This window comes from Vicugna pacos, chromosome 11, assembly GCF_048564905.1.
Source record: "Vicugna pacos chromosome 11, VicPac4, whole genome shotgun sequence".
Lineage (NCBI taxonomy): Eukaryota > Metazoa > Chordata > Mammalia > Artiodactyla > Camelidae > Vicugna > Vicugna pacos.
The window spans coordinates 10,121,894-10,137,450 of NC_132997.1; positions in this window are offsets into that span (position 1 = coordinate 10,121,894).

Below are 15,557 nucleotides of genomic sequence, written 5' to 3' on the forward strand. Positions count from 1 at the left end.
TTTGTTTATAAGTTAAGTCTAATTATTTGATCATATAGGCTGTTTTAAATTGGCTGTGTTGGAACTTTTAATAAGAAGTCTCAGTCTAAAATGTTAATAAGGTTTCCTAAGGCCAGGAAAGCCACGTCAAGGGCTTGTCATAGATTTTTGTCTTACAGATTTAGGTAAATTGTTTTCTCTTTGAGGTCCTTAAAATACCTTGAGATTCCTATATCTGTTAGGAGATGATCTTTTTAATTTAATCTTTTTAATTTAATTTATCTGATAGAGCCACTGGGGACCTAAGAGTTTCCAGTCTCTGGAGGGATCAGATAGAAAAGATAACTGTTTCAAGTCTGCTTACATAGGTGTAATTCATCAAATTGCTGTGAGTCATAACTAGCTTAAAAAGAAGAGTTTCTTTATGCCTGGGAAACACATTAAAGCCAGTAATATTTCAGACAAAGTCAAAAATTATAACCATATTCATCAGTTTACTTAGTCCCCTGTAACTAACCCTTTTGTTAACACTGTTATGAAATCAGAGTTCTCATTAAACCTTTAAAATTTCCTACCCAGTTTAGTTTAGCGCTATAGTTCAAAATTTACTAGAAACCAGTAAATCTCCTTGAAAAGAAAGCATTTTGTAAAATCATCAGAATATAACAATAACTGTCTATAAATGGCAAAAGACTTAAAAGCATGATTAAACACCATTACACTGTAATCTATAAAGAAACCTGGTCACAATAACCAGAATTATGACTGGTAACATTTCAGATATACCAGAATTTTAGGGAGCCTATATAAATTATATAATATCTATATTAATAATATTTTCTCATACAATATAACCTAGGAAGATTTATTATTCATTTGACAATACTTCCCATGTTATTTAACATACCAAATGAAACTTACTACTTTAAAATCTCTCTTTGGGATGTTTCAGGGGCCCTCTGTAGCACTCCAAAGTTAACTGGAGATCAAAAGAACATTAATCAGAAATTGATATTTGGGAAGCTTGTTAAATGGTTTCAAAACACTTGGTCAAATAAAAGTATAGATCACTCTAAAGTAGTACTTATTCATTAACAAGAAAATATTTCAAATGTAAAGGCAGAACAGATCACTTAAGGAGTATAAGTAGTTTACAATCTGTTACTGAAGGGAGATTAACATTTTAAGAAAACTTTGTCCATTTAACAAAGAGAAAACCGAATCTAGTCTTTTACAGGGTTACTTGTAAAATTCATTTACTTTGACCAAATTTATTCTAAACTTAGCCAATCCCGACCATGTACAAAACTCTTTCCTCAGGGTTCCTCTTCCACAAGCCTTCCACAACTTTCTATACTCATATTATTTTGTCCCTTATTTTCTCTTTCATTCAGAAGTAACCAGCTTCAGGACGAAGTTACTATTTTCCATTAACAAAATATAATTCCATTCCTTATATCTTCCTTTACACATTCACCTTATTTTCCTAGGATACTGAGATGTCTCCCTTAATAGTAGAGAATATTTCAGGGTGGCGCCAAACATTTATTAACATTTTTAAACACCTTTAGTTTCTCTGTAAGAGGAAGTCAAATGTTAAGTAATATTTCAATCTTATTTTATCTGAAAATGACATAGCTATTTAATAAACTCCCTTCATTTAACTTAATTTAGCACAACTCTACAATTTAAAGATACAAAATATTTAGAGATTTTAAGCATACATTTTTAAAAATATATTTTTAGAGAATTTACCCAAAAGGTCTCATCTCATTTGCATTTTAATTTACTTAGAATTTTATCACACATTATATTATTATTATATTATTATTATTATTATTATTATGACAAATCTGCAACAAGTATAACAGGATCTTACTTGAATTTCATTAAACCTAGGTACAGTAAGGGTTTTATACTTAATATTGATGACTCTAAATATGTCTTTATTAATTAGAACAAACTTAAACTAAACTTAATACCAAGCATTAACTTAATATTAAATATTTTCCAGTTCATGTGAACCTGACAGTCAATTTGGTCAGTTTTTATTTTAAAAATACTTAATTTGTACGCTCTTATTTTTATGTCAATTAAGCAGAGCTCTTTGACTTTTTTTTTTAAGCAGTAGAAATATCTCATATCCATAATGTGCACACAGACTTATAAATAGACAAAAGCTAGAGATCTCATAGCTTCACTTTAAATCTTACTTAAGAGTTAGGTATTACAATATAAATTTACTGCTTATAAATAACAGTTGGAGTAAGCTGAATTTGCATGCTCAAATCACTAAGGCTTACTATTTATGAAAAAGACAATTAAGATTTCTTGACAAAGTCTGAAGGACCTGTCAGAGTTCTGAGTTTTCAAATGCCAAAAATTTCTTTGGCCTTAAGTTTATCTCGTTGAGCTAATTAGGCTCAGTCCTAGGTCATTGTTTGCTGTATTTACATTTCTGATCTGCAAGACAAAGACAGTTGCTTCCAGTTCCCCAAAGAATTGGTCTGTCACCTAGGCCCAATTGTATCTTCTTAATTTGCCTTTCTTTATCAGTGAGAAGAGCTGTAAACAAAGAATTACATGTTTTAAAACTTTAAGGTTTACTTTATCTTGTCTTCAAAAGCTTTCAGAAGGCATTTAGTAAGATCTGTTTTCCTTGAGTTATAAGTTAAACCCAGGGTAAATCTCTTATTTATTTTTTTTTTTTTAGCCCCTGAATATTAGTTTTTAGTTTTACTTTATATTGGATGGCTCAGGCAACTCTATTGGCTTCCTTTAGTTTGTTTAATGTTTTCTGAGGGACAGATATGTGCACAGACTTATAATACCAAGAAGGGGAAGTGTTTTTCCATGGAAACATATCTATCCCACAACATAATTTAGCAAAAGAGATTTATATAAAGCCCACTTAAATATATCAATTTTACAAACTTTTATCTCAATTTTATTAACTCTTATACCTTTAATTTTAATATTTATTAGGTTTAATCAATAATTCTTATTGCTAGAAGGGGTGCCAGGAGCCTTTTTCTTTTATTAATTTCTTGTCCACTTTATCTAATTTTATATAAAATTCTCTGGGATCACCAATTTTGAGCCAAAGGACTTAGGCCTTTGTAAAATTTTCATTTGATTAATTGATCTGTTGCCCCAATCATTGATCAAGTATCTCAGTCTATATATATATATTTTTTTTTCTAGCCCTATAAATATATACATTTTAAACTGGGGTAAATAAAGCAGACTTGTTTGAACTTTAATGTTGGGGACCAGTAGGTGATCCCTTTTGCCTTTTTCTTTTTTTTTTAACTTTACATAGTGTAGTATCAAAACCTTGTATCTAAATCCAAAAATGTCCATTTTATTTATCCCATTCAAAATAGCCATCTAAAAAATATTTATCCAATTGGGATAAATCCCTTATTATTGTTAAGAAAAAATCTTTTGACATTTTTACATTTCTTTTTTCAGTTACTCAACCTAATCAACATTAATTATTCTAATGATTTTATTAGCATCTCTAAAACACATTGAAGAAAAAGAGAAAACACAAATGTAGCTTTCCAAACCGGTCTTTTCTCTCTTTTAAACTAAGTTCTTAGGTTAACCATTAGATATATTTTTCTACCTTTAAACTTGATTGATTTTAATAGGTACCAATAAAACAGCTGTTTATAATGAGAGCTCTCTTAACTTTCACCAATTTAGAAGTTTTTCCAAATTAAAGGAGCCATATATATATATATCAAATTAAAGGAGCCATATATATATATATATATATATATATAGTGACTTTAAACCAATAAGATGAAGAGGCTTTTCCACATTAGAGTGGGGATGTTGCCTAAATAAAATTCAAAAGTTTACTCCCCAAAAGGTAAAGGCCTTTGTGGCCCAGGCTGATGCAACAAAGTTCAAAATGGCAAAATGCCTAAGAATTGGTACAATCAAAGAACCGCTGAGAATCCCAATTTATTTGCTTGGCCACCACATGCACACAATACTTGTACCCTTTGCATGGCAGAGTACAAATTTTCCTTTAAAAAAAAGGAAACATATACATACATACACACACATGAAACACCCAGAGAAAGACAAAACATCTACATTTCAAGGACACAGAAAGAGAAATCCAAGTTCCCCTTAAAGGGGCTTTTGTTTTTATAAGGTCAGAATTCCAAAAAATGTTTTATCAGGCCTGGCTAGTTACTTTCAGAGTGAGATTGTTTTTTAAATTCCCAATTAAAGTTGTAAGTTTTGTATGTAAATAAACCTGGCTGGGTTATTAGTTGGAGGCTGGCAATCTGTCATTTCTTTTTCTTCTGTTTTGAAAGTTCTATTCCCCATTTTAAGGTCGGGTTGTCAGAATAAAATTGGTAGTAGGTTTTCCAGCAGGGACAACTGTATGGCATGAGGTTTTTGCTTCTACCACTCCTGCAAGTTTCTCAGTCACCTGAGAAAGCTGTTACCAGCCAGGAGGAGGGTCCCATTTTTAGAGTTGAAAGGTTTCTCATAAGAGTTTTACTTTTATCCTAACAAATTTAATGGAGGTAGCCAAATTGAGGAAAGCATTAGACCAGCCTCTTACCTAACCACTCAGTCCAGACCCCAGTATCTTTCAACTGGGCCCCACTCAGGATGTCTCCACTGAGTGGGTATTTCCTGGTATCTTTCAAACAGCCCCACCCAGCATGTCTCCACCTGGGTGGGTATTTCTCCCCAGTATGTTTCAACTGGAGGACCAGGTACCTGGATTCACCACCAAATAAAACTCAGGATCATCAACCAATATGGGAGATCTGAGAACCAGGAGAGACTCACCCAAATTCATCTGGACTCTGCAAGGAGGTGGATGGGCATAAAGGACCTCTGCTTGTACCAAGGCACCGGTTCCTCATAGAGTTCAGTCAAAGGAGAGAAGTCTGTTCTGAGTCCCTTCGTGGTTGCCAAAACTGTCGACTGAAATAAATGTGCAACCTAAAAGTTATGTTTTATTTGGTGGGAGGACTCAAGCTGGGATGACAGCCTCTCAGATGGCTCTGAGGGACTGCTCCCAAGAGGTAGGGGAGGAGCTAGGATATATAGGAGATTTACAACAAAGACCAAGTTTATTATCTTATTGGAACAATAAGATTACTTGTTATCTAAAGAGAATCAGGCATCTCAAGTTAAAGAATTTAGTGCTTTTCTATGTATGGGAGGAAGCAAACATTTGGGCTCACTGAATTCATTCCTTTGACAAGCATCTAGATATCAAGGGCCAGTATCCTGTCCTTTCTTATTCTGAGTCTGCTCAGAGTGCACCATTGTGAGTGGCTGCAGGGGCTGGGCTGCAGGCCTGTTCCCACTGGGGGGTGGCAGCAGCCACTGATGACTTGGTTTCAGCAGCCACTGATGACTTGGTTTCAGCATTCTTTGTTTACTGATATGTTTGCAGTATTTTCATTCACACTATTAATGCATTGGTGGCAAATAGTGACCTATTGAGGGGTTGGCAGGGATTGCCTGGTGTAATTAAGCTGCTTTCTAGCAGTGCCTTCAAAAGTACTTTGCCTATAGCCACCATCTGTGATTCATGGCCAATGTTTCTGCTGAGGGAGGAGTTTGGTCTAAAGGCAGACAGAGTCCTTTCCTGCACAGCCCACCCCAGCACCCTCAGCCGAATCTCCTCCAGGAAGCCTTTGATGTCTGTCTAGCTCTTAGGACAATGGAGAGAATTCCTTCCAGCCTTTCTTCTTATTCTCTTCACCTCCCTGAAATGTTGTCATCCCCATCTCCTTTTTTTCCATGTGTTCTACAAGGTTGATTTCTCTGCAGAAGGTGTCTTAGGTGGAATCTAAGTCCTGGTTTGGTACCTCCAGACCTAGGTTTGAATCTCTGGTCGTGGGTGTATTTCTCTCTAAGATTCTGATTCCCACTGGAACGCCCACAGCACACAGTTGCTGGGGTGAGGGGTTAATGGGATGAGATGTACTAGTGGTACTGCAGATTACCAGAACCAAGCCATGGAAGCTTCTAACATCAATCTCCTTCCCTTATGGAGTGGAAACCAAAACCTCTGTATTTATCATTGGGGTTCAGCAAAGCCATTCTGACCTTTACATCTTTCACAATATACAATGGCTTCCTCACAGAAAATATGTTTCCTCCCCTGTGAAGCAGTGTATCTGAGTTTGATGTCTCTTCCTTCATCCATAACTAGACCACCTTAGGCTGTTGTCTAATCCCTTGAGTCTCATTTTGCTCTTCTGTGAAATGGCAGTAGTAACAGCAATAATAGTATCTTCCATGGAGGGTTTTTATGACATTCCAGTACAATCATGCATGGTAAGGACTCAGGTGTGATTACTCTGGTCTTTTTCTCTTTGCAAGGACTCACTAAGCCTCACAGCAGCTGAATCAGTTTTCCTAGGTGCTGGAGAGCATCTCACAGAGAGATAGCTCCCCAGTGGACTTTTGCTTGTCCCCAAATCCTGTTGTCCTCCTATGGAGACCTGAACTCCTCAAGGGAGGGGTGGGTGTCTGCCACATCTTTGTAGCTTCCAGAGTCCAGCTGTTCTCTGGGCGTATCTGGGTACTAAATGAATCTTTACTGAATGTAAATCTGTGGTGTGGGTTAAATTTGCAGAAGTCAGTTTCATTCCATAGACACTAGAAGTTTTCTTTCCAGACACAAGTGCTAAGCAAGTGGCCTCTGTCTTTGGGGCACCCCATGTCTCCTCTCCTCTCTCTTTTCCCTTGCTCCTCATCCTGTGTCTTTCTCATCCATCCCTGGCCTTGGGGAAAACACAAGATCCCTGGCACTTCATGCCTCCTCCCAGGGGATCGTTCCCAAGTCTGAGCTCCTCCACAAGGAAGTAAAAGCCTTCACTCTCTGACAGCAGAATCCTGTCTCCACTGTGGACTTCCCTGGCCTCTGGGGAAGGTTTTGGGACCTCTCAATTAATCCAGTGTTGGGGAAAGAATTGGACTTGTGGATTCTGTGATTCCTGTCTGCCTTCTATGACTTTATGACTGTCTTTCTGCAATGGTTGGGTCTCGAGTGGAAAGTCAAATTTCTGAGAAAACCTGGTGGGACCTAGGGCTGTACACCCCACTAGAATCCTTCTGGAACTCTGGTCTACAAAATCACCACTGTTAGGGTTGAAGCAGCTGGGGTAGAGAGTGTGAAATCATCTCAAGGTCCTTAGGTCCTTTCTCTCCTTTCCCTGATGGATGTCCAGAATCTCAGCTGGAAAATCACAGTCTGTCCTGGGGTTTCATACAGGGTTTTTTGTGATTATGACAAAGGACCTGCCTTGAGCCCCAGATGTCCACCTTCATGGTGTGATTTGCCGGGGAGGCAGGGAGATCCAAACTGGATGCCCAGAGCCTGACCTGCAGCCTGAAAATCCAGGTTCCAGATTTATTCCTTTAGGCATGTGGGGCATTTCTTCACTAGAGTCCCTGTTAACAGGTAAGGTTCCTGGGAGTGGGCTGATGTTATCCCCATATCCAGCCCCTCTTTAGAAGGGCTTGAGTACTCACAAGAACTAGACACAGGCTCTGGGGAGGAGGCAGAGAATCACAAGGGAGGGGATGAGTAAGCTGGAAACTAAAAGTGACTCCCCTAGTTCACAGACATCCTCTGGAGCCAACCTGTGGAGGAGAAGTTGCAGGCAGGAGGCATGAGTGTTTCCTTAGCATCTACCATGTGCCAAGGTATCTCATTTGTCACAGACAAATAAACAGACAAAACTATGAAATAGCTCTTTCCTGCCTTCCACACCCAATACACTAAAATATAATCTCCATAAGGGGGGAGGATTTGTGTTATTCACTGCTACATTCCCAGCATCTAGAACAGTCTCTCACTGCTCGATCAACATTTGCTGAATGAACAAGAACTATTATAACCCATTTTACTGATGAGGGAACTGAGTCCAAGAAATCTTCACTGATTATCACATTCTACATAACTGGTAGATGGTAGAGGCTGGATTCTAACTAGGTCTCCCCAACTCACTGATCAAGTTTTTCTACATGCATTTGGTTGTGATTCTGCCCCTACATGTGTCCACCTTGGAGCAGGACCCCAGGACCCCCGCCCATACCCACCTAGGAGTGCCACCATTGAGCTTTGGTTACCAGCTTGAAGAAGCAGAAAGGGATCTAGGCTGAGATTAAGAGGAACAGTGCCCCAGCATCCGGAGCAAGCCTTGGGTGCATCTCCATATGTGCTGCCCTCCTTTGTGAAAATGGGATTATCAACAGCCTCACAGACAGGATGTGAAAAGTAAATGAGACCACGGGTGGGCACAGGAATTGGAAAGCCATAATGTGATAACCACATTTGAAGGAAAATTGCTCACTGCCTAAAACCTGCAGCTTCCTCAATTAGGAGGACTGCACAGAAAGGGAGAGGGAGGTGAATTGCTCTCATATTCTGACTGTGGTAATCAGCCCAGTTATTTGCTCCTCAATTCTGAACCCTCTTCCCTCCCCACTTCTCCAAGAAAAGGAGATTATTTTTAATTAGTTTTACACTAGATAAATGAAACTCCACAATAAGTTAATGAGAAGGACATTGCACCAGGAGACAGCATGTTTGATTATTTTTGCAGAATTTCTTAAGCTTTATTATTTCCAGGCCATCCCTGCAGGAGTCCCCATGTCTGGGGTGAAGAACATGGGAAAGATGCCCAGGATTTCTGGGTTGTTCATTTGTGGTACTTGAGACCAGAAAGAAATACTCTTTACTTTCATGAAGGGAAAGCCCGAGACTGCTGTCAATCATTTTGGCTGTTCTCCAAGGGAGCAATTTTTCTGATACAACTGAGTAGCCCAAAGTCCCCTTAATAATGACCATAGCATTGAACAGGATAGCCCTGCTTCTCTGCATCCTCAGTTTCCATTTTTGCTTAGATCCTATCATCACACATTTGATTCTTACAACATGTTCCTGATGGATGTCCCAGGATAACTTATCCTAAAATTCTTCATTGGCTGTCCTTGGCCTGAAAGATAATATCCAAACTCTTTGGTTTCTTATTATCAGAGCTTTGCCTCCATCTCCTGAGAAACCACACACCCTTGCTCTCTGGTGCCTCTGAACATTTAAATGTTCTTCCTTCTGTCTGGGGTCTTTTCCTTATCCACCTTCTTGACCCCTCAGGGCAAATTAGCAGGGAAGCACTGTCAGATCTTCTGAGGCAGCTCAGGGTTGGTGGGGTCTCAGCAACCATCCCAGAGTGCCACACACACAGGTCAGAACATGTATGAATGTCCCTGCACAGTAACAGTACTCAGGGGCTCTGTCACTATGTGCTGCTCCATCTGGAATGAAGAATGAAGGGAGAGGCTAGAGAACTGTACAAGGCTCTTTGCTGCCTCAACCTGGAAATGATGAAAACTAACATTTCATTGGCCAGAGGTGGTTACGAGGTCCACCTAACTGCAAAGAGGCCACAGAATGCAGGGGAGCAAATGAAACATTATGTGAGCCTTGCTGTCTGTGCCACACTGACCTTAATCAAGTTTCTTTTCATCCCTGGGTTCAAAGAATATTCTGTCCAACCTTATTATGTTATAAATGGGGAAACAGAGACATCCTCCAGCTCTGAGACATATATATATACATACATACATACATACATACCCAGGACCTTATGCATGCTAAGCATGCACCCTACCACTGAAATATACCAACTCCCCTCTACTATGGTTTAATTAATTCTAAAACCTGACAAGAGTCAAGATCCTTCTGGACCTTGTAGATTTCATTTAATGGCTCTGCTGAGGGACTGAATATACCTCCTGGACCTCCATCACAGCTCATTGCACCTGTGACTTCTGGCTTTGGGGGAGGAAAGTTCTCTACCTCTTTATTTCCTCATAGTCTTCCCTATAAAATACTGTGGGATCACCTTCTGTGAAGACAGCATCCTTTGCTTTTTAGCATACATCGGTCCTCATAGGAGAAATTTCTATGGTGACAACTATAAATGAAGGACTTTTGTAAGAAGGTAGATTGTCTTGACCTAATGCTTTGTGTTGCTTTGCATAGATACTGCCATCTCATGCCTGTAATACATAAGATCATGTAACAATCATATTCAAATTGGTTTAAAATTTTAAAGTTCACTTGCAGCCTTGGGCAAGGAAGGAAGAATAAAGGAAGGAAACTAAGCATCTAGTGTCTTATCCCCAGCAAAATGAATTGTGGCACTTAGACAGAATAAGTCACAGGAATGGCTGTAATTCTGCACCTGCAGCAATCTGATTATCCAAGCAGAGAAAAGAATCAGAACCTAGGAGACCCGGGAAGGCTGCATGCCACATGTGGTTACCAAGGTTTAGATGTTTATTTTTAGAACAGCATGATGAGTTGTTATATCTGTTTGACCCAAGAGAGAACCTGGGAGGAAAATGCTGTCTCAATCAATATTGAAGCAGTTTGTGTCCATAACAGATTTGTTGTGAGCATAATTAATAAGCCAGCATATTTTTATTGAAGTCATAGTCTGTTTTCAATATTAGAGAGGGGGAAAAAGTATAATGTGTTCACTAGCCTCTATGAAGATTGAAGAACAGATTCAGTACAAACTGCTGGGTAGCAATTCAAAATCCAAGCCAGGATGTGGTCTTCACTGTCATGTGAGGAACTTGGAGGGTACACTGTGGGCTGAGGGGACCAGGGAAAGCTAATGAGGTGAGCAGACCAGGGTAACAATGGAAAGGCAAAAGGCTGTGTGAAAGGACTGCTCAGACAGGAGGAGCAGCACAGCTACTGGGTGGTGGGGAAGCTGTACAAGGTATTGGGGAGCTATAAAATAATTGGTCAGCTAAGGGGATAGCAGAAGATTGTAAGGGTAGATTTCCAAGCCAACTAAAAGTGGTATCTTCCTCCTCAGAGCCCTAAAGTCACCTCTTTTTAATGATCATGTCTTCCCTTTTCACTTGAGATCTGTAAATCTGAGATTTATCCACATTTGCAGAGTTCAAGCACTCTGAAAATAATTCTATTCTTTTCTTTCTGTCTCACTGGGCCAACCAAGCATATTGCCTCACATTCAGAAAATATGCAGTACCCTATATATGCTTTGAGTTGAGTTAAGCTGAATTGAATTGAATTGAACTGAACTGAACTGAATGGGACTAAAGCTAAATTTGAGAGCTTTATGGCCAGCTGAAGTCTAATGAGGTAAAGAGTTGGCCTGTAATCTTTAATCCCATGTTAAAGAGTTTGGTCTTTATCCTGAAAGCAATGGGGAGCCATTGATGATTGTGGGCATGGGTGTAATATGTCTAAAAGCTAATCTGTAGCTGGCTGAAGTGGAGAGAGTCAGGAGACCTAGAGACCCATTATCATTTATGAATGGCTTGCAGTTGCTCAGGAGCCAGCCTGAGGTGATGTGAAGACCACGTGCTTAGATGCTTGCAGGAACCAGGCAGCTTCCTGAGACAGGAGAAGGTAATTGGGCACATTTTGTGGGCAGATTCACTTTGTTTTCATGTTAAACACATTAAACTAGACTTCATCTACTAAAAGAAATAGCTCAGTCTGTTTTTCTGGATTCCAGAGTTGTTCTCCATCTGCATTGTCATTTTCCTGATTTCAACTGAGTCAGAGATGCAAAGAAATATTTCTTTCCTATAAGACAAACAACAGTCTGAGCATGATAATAAATGGTAGCTCACACTTGACCTCAGTGCCAGGAAGACTCTGAGGAGAGATGGGCACTGAGACAGGCTGCAGCCTACATTCCAGAATAAAAAGGGCAGTTCCTATTTAGCTACAATTGATTGTTCATGAGCAGAAATGCAAGTCTGTTCACCAGATATTTTTGAAAGAAAAGTGGGAACCCAGAGCTCTCTGACTTCTCTGAATCTTAAAATATTGGCTCAAATGTATTTAAAACACTGTTGATGCCAAGCAGGTGCTCATTCCTACTTTTTGATCTATGTTTGGGTACAAAAAGAAAGAGTCTTAAGCCCCTGAACCAAGATTTAAGTCCCAACTCTGACAACCACTGATCTTGAACAAGCTACTTAACCTCTTTGAGCTCCAAACACCTATTATAAAAAAGCAGATAATATTTCTCTCCTTGCAGAGTGGTGAGGAATAAATTAGAGGATAAGCATATTCTAAGTACTGAAAAAAAATCAATAACTTTAGGTTTTGAAGTCTGGGGTGCAAGGATCCAAGAGCACTATTCCTTGGGTGTGGAAAGATTAGAAAAATAGATCTGTGGATTCAACTTGGGGCAGTGATGGGGCTGGGGCATTGGTGACAGTGTCCCAAGAAATTACTTGGTCACAGAAAGCATCTGAAACTTGGGCATGGAAAATACCTTTGGCCACAGTTCTCTAAGACATTGCCAGCTGTAATCAGTGGTCCATGTAAAGAAAGGTACCTCTGTGAGTGAAATACGTATGACTTTTAGGTGAACACAACTCATCTCAGATGGTTGTTGAGTTCAGGGACCTGGGAAGGAGGATGTTCCATGTGCCAAGTTGAACCAATAGAAAACAACAGCAAAATCAAGGCATAAGGATGATAAACGCAGGTAGATTCTAGTCTCCCACCTGTGGAGAGGCCTGAAATCTGTCCTATGTTTAAAGCTCAGCTTGCATTTGGTTTCAGTTTGATAAGCTGTCACCGAAAGCCCCTTTTCATGTCCTCAGCTTTCACAATGGTTGGCAGGCTGAGCCACTGGAAATTATCCTACAAAAAGGCAACCAATGTTGAAAGGCTTTGGCTGTGATGCTGTTTCCAGAGTTAACCTTTTTCCAGTATTGACATCTGTTGCAATCTATTTTACAGACTTCACAGAGGGGTCAATCATAAAAAAAATTAATAAAATTAAGGAGCAGGCTGGATGTCTTTTAAACCATGTCTGTATGAATCTGGATATGTGAGGTTTCCAGTGGGATCCTTATCTATATTCAGATGTGTATGGGTATATTTGGTTGAGCAGGCCCCACCTAAAAGGGAGGAACTTCAGCAGAGGGCCAATATGACTGACAGCAAAGTATTCTCATGGGAGGGGTTGGGGGTGTGGGTGGGAGGATGCATGATTATGAAGAAAGTCAGGTAGATCTCACTCCAGTGGGGCCCACAGGATCACCATGCTTTGTGCCAGGAGACAGGATGTTGGGATGGTATACAATAATCTGCCTTACTTAAAACTTTGTACAACACTGAGGCACCATAGTCTGTGTGGGTTCATCACCAGCTGTGTGTTCTGGCCAGCAGAAGTCCCACTAAGACAGAATGAATTACTCTATACTCTGTGGAAAAGTCAAGAGAGTGAGAGGGAGTCGGGAGTCAACTCCATGAGCCTCTCAAATCTCTCATATTTACTGAATACAGTCAAAGGAGGAATGCAGGAATTTAGGGAAGGATAGGGTGGGATCAAAATGAGTACAAAAGGCTTTGTTTATTGTTGGTGTTTGGCTCAATGTCAGAAGACCCTTTTTGGTAAATCATATATGTGTTGAGTCTTTCAGCTTATCAGGGCAGAATGTATGAGAATCAGCTGTTTAACAAGATTTTTCTTGGACTCAGGTGGCTGTGCCTGTCTTAGGTTGCCCCCTCAGGGGATCTTACCAGTCATTGGCTAACCAGCTTTCTCACCTGTGAGTCTGCAGCTTTATACCATTCCAGCCCAAGGCTGTTTTGGGGGCAGAAGACTAACAGCAGGCATGCCCAGTGTTTATAGTCAGGGGCCTGGGTCATTGCTAAAACATCAAGGCAGTTGCTAAACACATCTTCTTTAAGGAGATAAGTGGCTGGAATCTGTTACACAATTTGTTAACCCAATCATGGGCTCCCACAGTCTGTTCCCTTATATCTGAGGGTGTCCCATATCCAAAGGTGACCAAGAAGAGAGCCCACTCTCAAGCCTCACTACTGACAAGTGCTATTCCATCATGAAATAAGTCTGCCAGGCAAAGCACAGTAAAATGTGCCTCTAAAAAATTATTTGTGGTTTATCTTAAGTTAAAATTTAACTTACAATTCTGTTTTTAGTTTGTTTGTTTTTGCTAAATCTAATAAACCTACTATGAAATTCTCACTGTTTTAGGGGCACATAGTACCTCACCAAAGTGGCCCCTAGGGGCTTTGCTGGGGGCTATGTCGTAAGGCAAGAAGCTCATAGTGAGAACCAGTGAAATGTCAGTGATTTTTTTCTGACAGTGTGGTGCCATTAGTCTCACAGGCTTGTGTAGTTTGAGAAAACTTAGGGTAAACATGGATAGATTTTTACAAAAAAATTTGAAAAATAATCGTGGTGGACCTTAAGGCAGCTCTTGCACAGATTTTTTTTTATTAAGGTATAATTATATACAGTAAAATCCACCATTTATAATGTACAGTTTTCTCAAATAATACAGTCACACAAACAATCAAGATATGGGACTGTTCCATCATCCTCACAATGCTGCCGTACCCAGTTGCGGTCATAAGAATATCTTAATATATACAGAAAAATCATTAGACAAAATTTAATATACGCATCATAAGTCTCTTATTAGGCTAGGAAAAGAAGGAATCTTCCTTAATATGATACAGAATAGTCTACAAAAATATGTAAAATATCATACTTAAAGATGAAATATTGAAAATATGAGCAAATGATGCCAAATACCATTGCTTCTATTCAACATTATTCCAGAGATTTTTACCCAGTGCAATAAAATACACTTTAAACAGATATAAAGGCTAGAAAAAACTTGACTATCATACTTCACAGATGACATGTGGTAAATTAAAACAGCAAAAGAATTTATAGAACCACTATTTGAATTAACAAGTGAATTCAGACCCTATAAAAATTGCTGGAAAATGCCTACATAAACATAACTTTTACTTTCATGTGACAGCAACAATTTTTCAAAAATGAAAAATTAAGGAGGAAATAAAAATACCTGCACATCATACACATCCAACCAAAGATTTGTAACTAGTCTATATAAAGAACACTTACAACTCAATAAGACAAACAATCCAAGAAAAATAAAGATTGTACTAAAGAAGCTATATGAATGGCAAATAAGCAAATGAAAAATGGCTCAAAATCTTCATCATTAGGAAAGTGAAAATAAAAATCACAATAAGATACTACCACACATCGACTAGAATGGCTAAAATTCAGAAACCATCCACGCCCAGTGTAAATGAAGATATAGAGCAACTAGAACTTGCATATGCTTCTGGCAGAAATTTAAAATGGTACAAGCAGTCTGGAAAACAGTTTGGAAAATCCTTAAAAAGTCCAACAGATACCTATCATAAGTCCCACCAATTCTACTCCCAGAAATTTAGACAAGAGAAATGAAACATATCCAACACACATGTATTTGAATATTTAAAGCAGCTTTATTTATAATAGCCCCACATTGAAAACAGCTCAAAAGTCCATCAACAGGTAAATGGATAAGCAAATCATGACATCTCCATAAAATGGTATGCTACCAAGTGATAAAAAAGAGAGAATTATTAAGATGCACGACAACCTAATACTGTAAACAGATGTCGACAAATGTCGACAGTCAAATGAACCAACTTTAATAAAAGCCATGCAATGGAG